This window comes from Adiantum capillus-veneris, chromosome 17 (genome assembly GCF_014529385.1).
Source record: "Adiantum capillus-veneris isolate H3 chromosome 17, ASM1452938v2, whole genome shotgun sequence".
In the NCBI taxonomy this organism is placed as follows: domain Eukaryota; kingdom Viridiplantae; phylum Streptophyta; class Polypodiopsida; order Polypodiales; family Pteridaceae; genus Adiantum; species Adiantum capillus-veneris.
The window spans coordinates 81,404,731-81,414,719 of NC_140947.1; positions in this window are offsets into that span (position 1 = coordinate 81,404,731).

The following is a 9,989-nucleotide window of genomic DNA, read 5'->3' on the forward strand; positions in this document are numbered from 1 at the left end:
GGATGTGCCTCTAAATCAAGAAATTAAGTTGGAATCCATTTGAGCTCTATGGATCACGAGGTTCTAATTATTGCAATAACACCTTTTAGAGTCAATTGGACTTTTGTAGTAAGAGAAAATATATGCTAGCTGGGTGTCTTTGCGATAAGTAACTCGGATCTTTTTCAATCTGTCAAAAAAAATCATTTTTAAAAAATAACCTCCTATTTTTCATTAGCAAAAAGGGAAACCATCACTAAGGCCTCCCCCCTTTGGGGCAGGCCAAAAAATTAAAAGATTTTCTTAATTTAAAGATTTCCTCAACAACAACAAAAATGATGTGCTATTCTATATCACACAGCAACGGGCAATGATGAAGCATGTAGATTTGCAATAGTATCAGTTGGACGTGAGAAGGATGGATACAACATTTTGTGTGTGTGTGTGTGTGTGTGTGTGAGAGAGAGAGAGAGAGAGAGAGAGAAATCATGACATTTAAAGAGAAGAAAACGTTAAAGCAAAAATAAAAGAGAAGAGAAACACAAATATATCAATGTAAAGTAAACCACCTCTTTACATGGACACGGAAAGTCTTTTGACTTTCCACCTTCATCTGTCTTTTCATTGCCTAAACTAACCCTTCGCTTACGCACTTAATATGTTTTGAAAGACTTTTTATTTTTTGGGGATTGGGGAGACCTAATCTCTTCCAATTATAATACAAAAATTATTGGCATACTTCATATTTATTTCATTGCTTTTGGACAAAAAGGGAGTATAAAATACGGCAGAATTTCAGTCCGTGTACAATGGAGCACCCTTTCAATTTTTGGAAGGTATGTTTTATTTTTCTCCTCTTTTTAATCGATAGTCCCTTTTTTTCTTCGTTTCCTTTTCTCTCGAGCGTCCTCTCCTTCTCTCTCTCTTTCTCTTTCTTTAGTCACAGAGAAGGAGAGGACGCTCAAGAGAAAAGGCACGCCGTCTTAGTTGGAATTTTCCCAGATTCCATCCGGTGCAATATTTGTCTTACGATCATCCACCCAAAATTTTAGAAACGTGAATTCGAACTCTCGCCGTTACAACTAGCAGTCTCATAAGTTGTTGTCCTAGGCCATGTTGGCATTTATCCACGTTGCAAAATGCGGTGCAATGCAACTTGAAAAAAATATATACCAAAGTCCCTCCACCTACCTGTTTGTGCTGTCGTCGACGAGTCTGTGCCTCTGCTATTGTGGATGACTCCACGTTGCTGTTCATGCCAGTTTGCTGCCTGCTTGTGCCTACCTGTGCGCTCCTTGCCGCACTGTCGAAGCAAGGGACTTGCCGATACACCGTGTGCGAGCCACAAATGGCTCCAAGCACACAACAAGCCTAAACTAGCAAGCTCAAGAGAGCAAAGGGTGTGTCACTCACCGCTCTACGCTCGCCTTCGTGGTGGATTCCTCGCCGCGATGAAGAAGAAGTTGCAGTCCTGCCGCGCTCAACCGCTTCGCCGCAGTCGTGCCTTCGTAATGCTCGATCGCACACACACTCTCCCTCTGTCTCTCTCTCTCACATACACACACACACAAGGAGGTGAAGAAGAAGAAGATGGAGATGGAGATGGAGCAAGAGCACTCTTCTATTGCACAAATGAGAGAATGAGTGAATTTTAGGTTTAGTTGGCTTTTATATGAGCTCCCCCCATTCACACTTGGGCGCCCATGCTTAGCCAACTAATCCCTTGAATGTCTCGGTTAGAGTGCGCCTCTCATCGACGATCACTCTTACCCTTTTCCTATTGGTCCGACAAGCCCGGTACCTGACTCTACCAAATACATAATACACGTCTGTCGTAGGTGATGGGGTGTCCGTGAGCCGTGAGGGTTAACATGCCCCCCTTCCTGATGTAGATTCCGTCCTCGGAAGCTATTGAGTTGAAGCTCGTTCGTTGAGGTGGAAGAGCATTTGAGATGAATGTCCTTAGCCTTCTTCAGTCACTGCAAAATCAAACAACATTGGCACAGTAATTGCATTCTCATAAGTGAGTAAAAAGCATATGCAGTTTTAGGTAGACAAATTGATTGGTAAAAGAATTTCAAAAAATTTGTCAGCAATGAACATTAAATTGCAATGTAATCAAATGCATAAACACATGTAAAGGTAAAAAATTAAACAAGTCTGGGGTCGCTAATTTGACGGTCGAAAGGCACTAGAGATCGAATATTAATACCATGGGTAAGCTTCTTAATTTTCTGTGGTCAATTAAGTTGTTTAATCGCGAGAGCCAAGTATTCATGTTCGAGGGCTGACTAGAGGCTATATCTAGAAGACCTTGTAGTTAAGCTACCATAAAAGGAATTTCTCATGAAATCATCGCCTGACTGATTACTTTTTCTTTGACCCCCCAAAGTCTTTTCACAGTGATTCAATTTGATGTGTGTGCTTATTTTGTATGCCTTGGGTTTTTTGCTTTTCAAGGAAAAGCGCCCACACAGGGAACCTCTAGGGCTCTAGTACCATAGGCAATACATGTGACTGAAGTACCAAATCAAGCTGAGATTTCTCTTCCAGCTTAAGATTTTACAGTGTGGCACTTTGATTTTTTGTTTGTTCATTTTCAGCATTTCAATTTTGTAACTTTGGGGGGTCATATAACACTGATACACCTCCCCAAGCTCATCACACTAGTTAACTCCCTTTATAATACTTAAGTTAAAGGTCAATAGGGTCAAGCCCACTAGAAAGCCCTAGTACATTTCACACAATGTTGCCTAAATCGGATTAAGAACCTAAGTAACCATTGATTATTAGGAAGGCATTCCCCATGGTATTAAGAGAAGATTTCTAACACCTAACTTGGTCAAACTAGTTTGTCGAACTGCTTGATTTTTAAACCTAGACAAGTGATTATGACAAAAAATTACACTGAATTAAATGTTTGATACTAAGCAAATGCGGTGAATATTAAGCTACCAATCACAATTAAAGCAGACAATCATAGATGCAAAAAAGATAAGGGGCAATGCTAATGGACAAGAAACACCTGTTTGTGTCGATGGTCGCGCTTGATTTGAAGAGTGAGTCGAGATAAAGATTCCATGAAGGTCCAAATCCTACCAATAGCAACATGCTCCTGTACACACTAGGAAACAAAAGGAATACCTCCAAGAGGCACATTAGTGGAAAAAGGTACCAACACTTATTGAACACAACAAAAAACATAAGGAACCCTAACCTAATTATTTGCACTCCCCCTAGAGAGTCAAGGGAATAGGATATTGTAGAGGCTGGGGGGAAACCCTAAGGCTAAACCCCTATCCTCGTCGTCGAGATAAACAAAGTCATCATCCATGAGACCATATGTGCCATCCGTGTAGTCCTGTAAATTTTCTTCTTCATCATATGTGCTCATGTTTACTAAGAAGGTCACTAAACGCCTATAGTCATCTTGGTCAAAAGGGTAGGCTTGTGCAATGGGAGAAACGCTCTCTACTAAGTATGGATCAGACGTGGTCAAGAGACGTATCAGCCATTCTAACTCCTCAAAATTCCTCTCACATGCTAGCGTACCTATCAAATCCCATTCACATGCAAGCACTGGAAAGACCATGTGAAATATTTGTGAAAAGTAACGAGGGTACCTCTCACCCAAGGCAGGAGTGGATGACTCTAGCGTACTAGCCATATCTATACACGCAAATAGATGATGGGTAGAGTGCAAATATTACAAGGGTCTTGTTCTTGTGCATAATTTGTTTTTATGATTTGTGTTATGGATCTTGCTCTTTTACTTTTTTATCTGGTTTTTGTGAGTATAAGGCTTTATATATACATTCCCTAAGATTGGAGATTAAGAGGTCAAGGAGAAAGGTTGAAAGGGAAGCAAGTGAATGATGGATGTCCACAAACACTCCCCCCTTCCTTGGGTAGATCATACCGTTTGAAATGATGTCGTCACCCTTTGAAACCAATTGTTCCAGTTGGTAATAGGTGAGGATTTTTGCCAGTAGTTTTCTATTACCCTAGGTGCCTCGTCAAGTTGCAAGGGTGGTAAGGTACTCTCCAAGGATCGAACTTGAAGTGGTTCATCAGGTGATTCTTGAACACTGGGAGGTGTGGATTCTTTTGTAGCTTCATGGAGGTCCACTACTATAGATGGAGGCTGTGTAGAAGCTTTTACCTCTATGGATGAATTACATGAGGAGCTAGAAGCTTGAGGGAACTCCCCCTTTCCTGAGCTAGGTGGAATAAATTGGTTTTGCCTTGGAGCCCAAACTAGCTCTGGACTAGGTGTGTAGCATTCTGTGATCTTTTCCTTCTCACGGTCTGCTATTGGCTTTAGCGTTACACTGTTTGACTCATATGGGTTTGCTGTTGATAGGGAAGGACACATTTTACGTTTAGGTACCCAAATTTGCTCATTTCCATCATAGTAGCCTTGGGCTTCTAATAGTTGTTTTGAAATCCATCGTGATTTGGTCTTGACTCTCCTAGGGTGCGCTCTTGGTTTTCCAGGGAATTTTTTTCTTGGAATGGATGGGAGGGTTGAGGTAGTTGGAAGTAAGGCCTTGGGGACCCATTGATATGTACTCTTAGGTCGTGCAGGTTGAGTACTTGCAATATTACTGCTTGCTGCCACTACAAGTGTTGAAGTGCTAGGTTCATGGGTAGCTGGCAAAGACGAGTTAACCACCTTGGCTTGTGAATGTTGGCTATCCTTCAACTTTGCTAGAGTTTGCAACGTAGGTGACTTTGCTGGAATGATAGGGGTAAGAGTCGGTGGTTGCGTCGTGACACTACCAGTATCCCAATCAATAGTGCATTTGGTTGCCAACATCCACGTGCGTCCCAGGTTTACGTTGCCTTCCATAGCTCCCGCGGGCATGACTAGAAACCTCTGCACTATGCTTCCATTGTCATAGACAACAGGGGTCTGAAGGACTCCAAGAATAGCAGTTTTCTTTTTATTAATGCCCTTGACTTGCATCGTACTTGGGGATAGGGTCGGTTTCCCTAATTGACACCAAACTCCATAGGATAACAAATTGTGTTTAGCTCCCGTATCTAATAAGGCATTGTATAGTACTTTCCCATAGGGGCTATTTAGCTCGATTGGGTATCGTAGGGGTGGATCAGATTCTAATGAGTCGTCATCTGTGTCCTCGAAAAATGCTTGCGTGATTCCCAGATTAGCCTCTCGTTGGCGTCTAAGACATTGTTGTCGTTCTCGAGCCTCAACTCTTGCTTGGATTTTTTTAAGCTCTGCTTGTTCCTTGGCCACCTTCTTTTGATGGATGGCTTGCAACTCTTCCTGGCTTAGAGGATCATAATATCTTTTTAATTTACTCCCATTAAGGAATCCAATGGTTTCAACTCCATCTAGAGTCTCCACACGAATGGTACCCTGCGGGGTAATTTCACACACTCGATATGGTCCCTTACCAGCGTATTTCAATTTCTTCTTTTCATTACGTACCCCGTACATAAGAACTTTATCACCAACCTTGATGTCTTTATCCTTTAAATGGCTATCAAACCACTTCTTTCTCCTATCCTTCTCCACTAGAGCGTTTCGCACAGCTAATTGCCTCTCTTCATCTAGACTTTCCAGGATATATAATCGCTCCACTAAGGGGTTACCATCCCAACCTTCTTGAGAAGCTACTCGAAGACTAGGAATGACAAACTCCCATGGCATAACTGCTTCTTGGCCATACACCATCTTAAACGGTGTGCAATTAATAGCAACTTTATACGCAGTACGATAAGCCCATAAAGCTGATTTAAGCTTTAGGTCCCAATCAGTGCGATGAGCCTCAACTGTCTTTGTCAAAATGGAGATGAGAGTTTTGTTGGTACTCTCAGCTTGGCCATTTGCTTGGGGATAATAGGGTGTAGACTTGTGGTGAGATATCATGAAGTTTATGTGAGTTCTTTTATTACTTCATTTATAAAATGAGTTCCATTGTCACTCACAAGTTCAAAGGGGCATCCAAAACGTGTGATAATGTTCTCAAAGAGGAACTTAGCTGTTGTTTTTGCATCCGCCTTTCGTGTTGCTTTTGCTTCAGCCCATTTGGTTACATAGTCGGTAGCCACAATGATATATTGTGATTGCGTGTTACGTGCAGCCGGACTAATCGGTCCTACAAAGTCTAAGCCCCACTTTTCAAATGGTTGGGTTACCTTGATGGGATGTAGAGGCATCCTATCCCTTCTTTGTGGCTTGTTGAAGCGTTGGCATTCATTACATCCCTTTGCAAAAAGTGATGCATCCTTAAACAGAGTGGGCCACCAATAGCCTGACTGTAAGATCTTTCGGGCAGTCAACTTTCCTGAAAAGTGACCACCAGCTACGTCCATGTGTGCCTCTTGTAGAATATATAAATACTCATCCTCGCGGACACAACGTCTAAGAACATCATCTTTTCCTCTCTTATAGAGAGTTCCAGCCAGTAAGCAATAGGGTTCGCATTCCTTGATTAATTTTTGAGCTATATCTTTTCGCAGCTCTTTGGGTGGAAAACCATTAACTAAGAAGTTAACAATCTTTTCACTCCATTCAGGCATTGTCTCAACAATGAACAAAGGAGTATCAGGCAATTCATCATCAACCCCCGTAGGAGCTTCACCATTAGGGATACGAGATAAATGATCCGCCATGACATGTTTTCTCCCAGGCCTCACAACAACGGTGAAGTCAAACTCAAGAAGAATTAACAACCATCGTGTAATTCGACCTGTGGAACACGGCTTGTTTACCAAATATAGCAATGCTTGATGATCAACATAAAACACAAACTTGGTAGCAAGAAGGTAATAGCGAAATTTCTTTACTGCGTAAATCATAGCTAGACCTTCGCGCTCTGTAGTAGTGTAGTTCATCTCAGCATCATTTAATTGGTGACTCGCAAAGCTAATAGGGTAGTCCAATTTATGTTCTCCTGGTTGAGTTAGAACACACCCAATAGTAAAATTTGATGCATCAATATGCACATGAAAAGGTACATTCCAATCAGGTGTTCGCAGGATTGGAGCACTTGTTGGGGCCTTCTTTAATAACTCATAAGATCGATGACATTCTTCCGTCCAGTGAAACTCGATAAGAAGCTTGTACAATGGACGCGCTATCTCGGCAAAGTTTAAAATAAACCTTCGATAATAACCAACATGGCCCATAAATCTTTGAACCCCTTTATAGTTCGTAGGTGGTGGCAAATCGGCAATGGCTTTAATCTTACTCTCATCTGTGGATATCCCGTTCTTGGACACTATATGCCCTAGAATGACTCCATGCTTAACCCAAAATTGGTGTTGGGGTATAAAGCCCAATGTGGTCGCCCAGGTATGTGGGCGGGCCGCCAGGTATGTACACATATTCTTTTGTAAAAACCTAATAAGAACTCACTATGCTCTACACATTACAGTAGAGCGAGTTCACCATATCGTCGTGCTCTTCTTCTCGCACTCTCTCTCGCGTCGCACTTCTGCTCGTACTCCTTCAATCGGTATCAGAGCTCAGATCGAGGCTCGGGGCAGCACTGCGGAAGGCTAGAGTCAACAGCTCAGATTGGAGTGAAATTCGACAGGCGAAGACATGGCCCCAAATCCTGTGGGATAGGCCGAAGGGCTTGGTGTGCTCAGAATTTCATTCTGAGGTCATCTCGGCCACCGTTCGGCTTCGACAAAGGTCTACGCAGGCCATTTTGGACTACGTGGTCTCGGCGGGTGCAGATCCGACTCTGCAAATTTGGGGTTTTCGGCCTACGATTGCAGGTGCTGAGGATATCGACACTCCCAGAGTGTTGATTTGTGGCTGTCTACACATCGAAGGACGGCTCACATTTCTTGGAGGCGTGTCACATACGACACGGGCGCATCTACACACAGACTGTAGGCGACATCCACTAGTTCATCAGGTAGCTTGTGTTTGCTGCTTGATATTCTAGATTTCATCCTCACATTGCAGGTACTTCCACATGGGATGTATTGTCAGAGATGATGTATGTTTGTTGAGGGTTTGCTGGCTGTGAGTCACGCAGCAAACAACCTTCGCAGCAATGTCAGAGAGACGGTGTTTTTTGAGCTGTTTTTTGGTCTGTTTTTTGAGTACACTAGAGCCATTTTACAAAGGAGACTCTGCCGAAATTTATGCAGAATCTGAAGCTTTCTTGGTTCATTTGACAGGTTGATATTGGTTCAGAGGTCAGTTTACAGGGGAAACTCTGCCGAATTTTTCCCAGGAAAGTAAACCACTATGAAGCGTAGCTATGGCTGGATCACAGGACACTGCTCTTTACAATATCAAGAAGCTGGATGGAACCAATTTCCCATTGTGGAAGAAGCAGATTTGGCACGTGTTGGTACAAAAGAAGCAGATAAAACCTATAAAGCTCAAGGGGATAAAACCAGAAGATATGGACGAAGATGAATGGAGCGAAATGGATGAATTGGCACTTTCTACCATTATGCTGACTTTGGCAGAAAGCGTTTACTTCAATGTAGCAAACGAGATGTCGGCTTATCAAGCATGGTTAAAGATGAGTGATCTTTATGAGAAGCAGAGTGCAACTTCACAGGTATACTGGCTTAAGAAGCTTGTTGACTTGAAGATGAAAGAAGGGAGACCTATGTCCAATCATCTGAATGAATTCAACACAATCTATAGTCAGTTGTCAGCTCAAGGTGTCAAGTTTGATGAACCTGTTAGAGTTATGTTCCTGTTGATCACATTGCCGGAAAGTTGGGACACTTTTCGCACAGCTTTGAGTAATTCTGCACCTCCAGATGGTTTGAACATAGCAGGTGTAGAAGGAAGTCTACTTACTGAAGAAACCAATAGAAAGACAATGGACAAAGGCAAAGGAACAGCCTTAGTTGTCAGGGGAAGGACCAAAGAAAAGTACAAAGGTGGAAAGAGGAATCAGTCTCGTAGCAAGTCCCGCAGTGCTAAAGGCAAGAGTGACATAGAATGCTACCATTGTGGCAGGAAGGGTCACATGAAAAGAGACTGCAGAGAATGGAAAGCAGAAAAAGGCAAAGAGAAAGTTGAAGACCATGGTGAGAAGAACAAGTCCTCAGTGAAGATTCAAGAAATAAATGTGACAAACACTGTTGCAGAGGATGACAATCTAGTGTCAGGAGACATCTACTTCTTAAAGAATACAATGGACTCAGCTCTTCTTATAGCATCTGATGGAAATGCACTGAGTGACTGGATTATAGACTCAGGGGCATCACTTCATGTGTCTCCAAACAAGGAGTGGTTTACCTCTTATGTGACCACTAAAGATCATGTTCGGCTAGGCAATGGGCAGACATGTGAGATCTTAGGTGTTGGAGATGTTCAATTGAACTTTTAGAATGGCTCTTCTTTCACGCTGAAGAATGTGAGACATGTTCCTGCAATTACAAAGAGCTTGATCAGCACAGGTTTACTTGATGATGCTGGCTACGTCACCACTTTTGGACAGAACATGTGGAAGATATCCAAGGGTTCTATGACAGTAGCACATGGCGTAAAGTCTGGAGGACTTTACATGATTTATGTATCAAATGTCTCTAAAAATGTAATCAATGTAACCGAGCAACCGAACGTTTCTTTGTGGCATAGCCGGTTAGGACATATGTCCAAGAAGGGAATGGAAATCTTGTCTCGTTCTGGTTATTTGCCTGGCTTTTCATTTAATGATTTTGAATTCTGTGAACATTGTCTGTATGGTAAGCAAACACAGCAGCCACATAAGCATAGAAGCAGTAGAAGAGATACACAGTTGGCACTTGTTCATAGTGATTTGTGTGGACCTATGCCCAACCTATCTCTAGGGGGAGCTTCTTACTTTATGACATTTATAGATGATTACTCGAGGAAAGTATGGGTTTACTTTCTCAAGCACAAGGATGAAGCGTTTAGTGTTTTCAAAACTTTTGTGACACTTGTGGAGAATCAGAGTGGCAAGAAGCTTAAATGCTTACGCACTGACAATGGTGGAGAGTATGTTTCAAAGGCATTTTAGGACTTTTGTGAG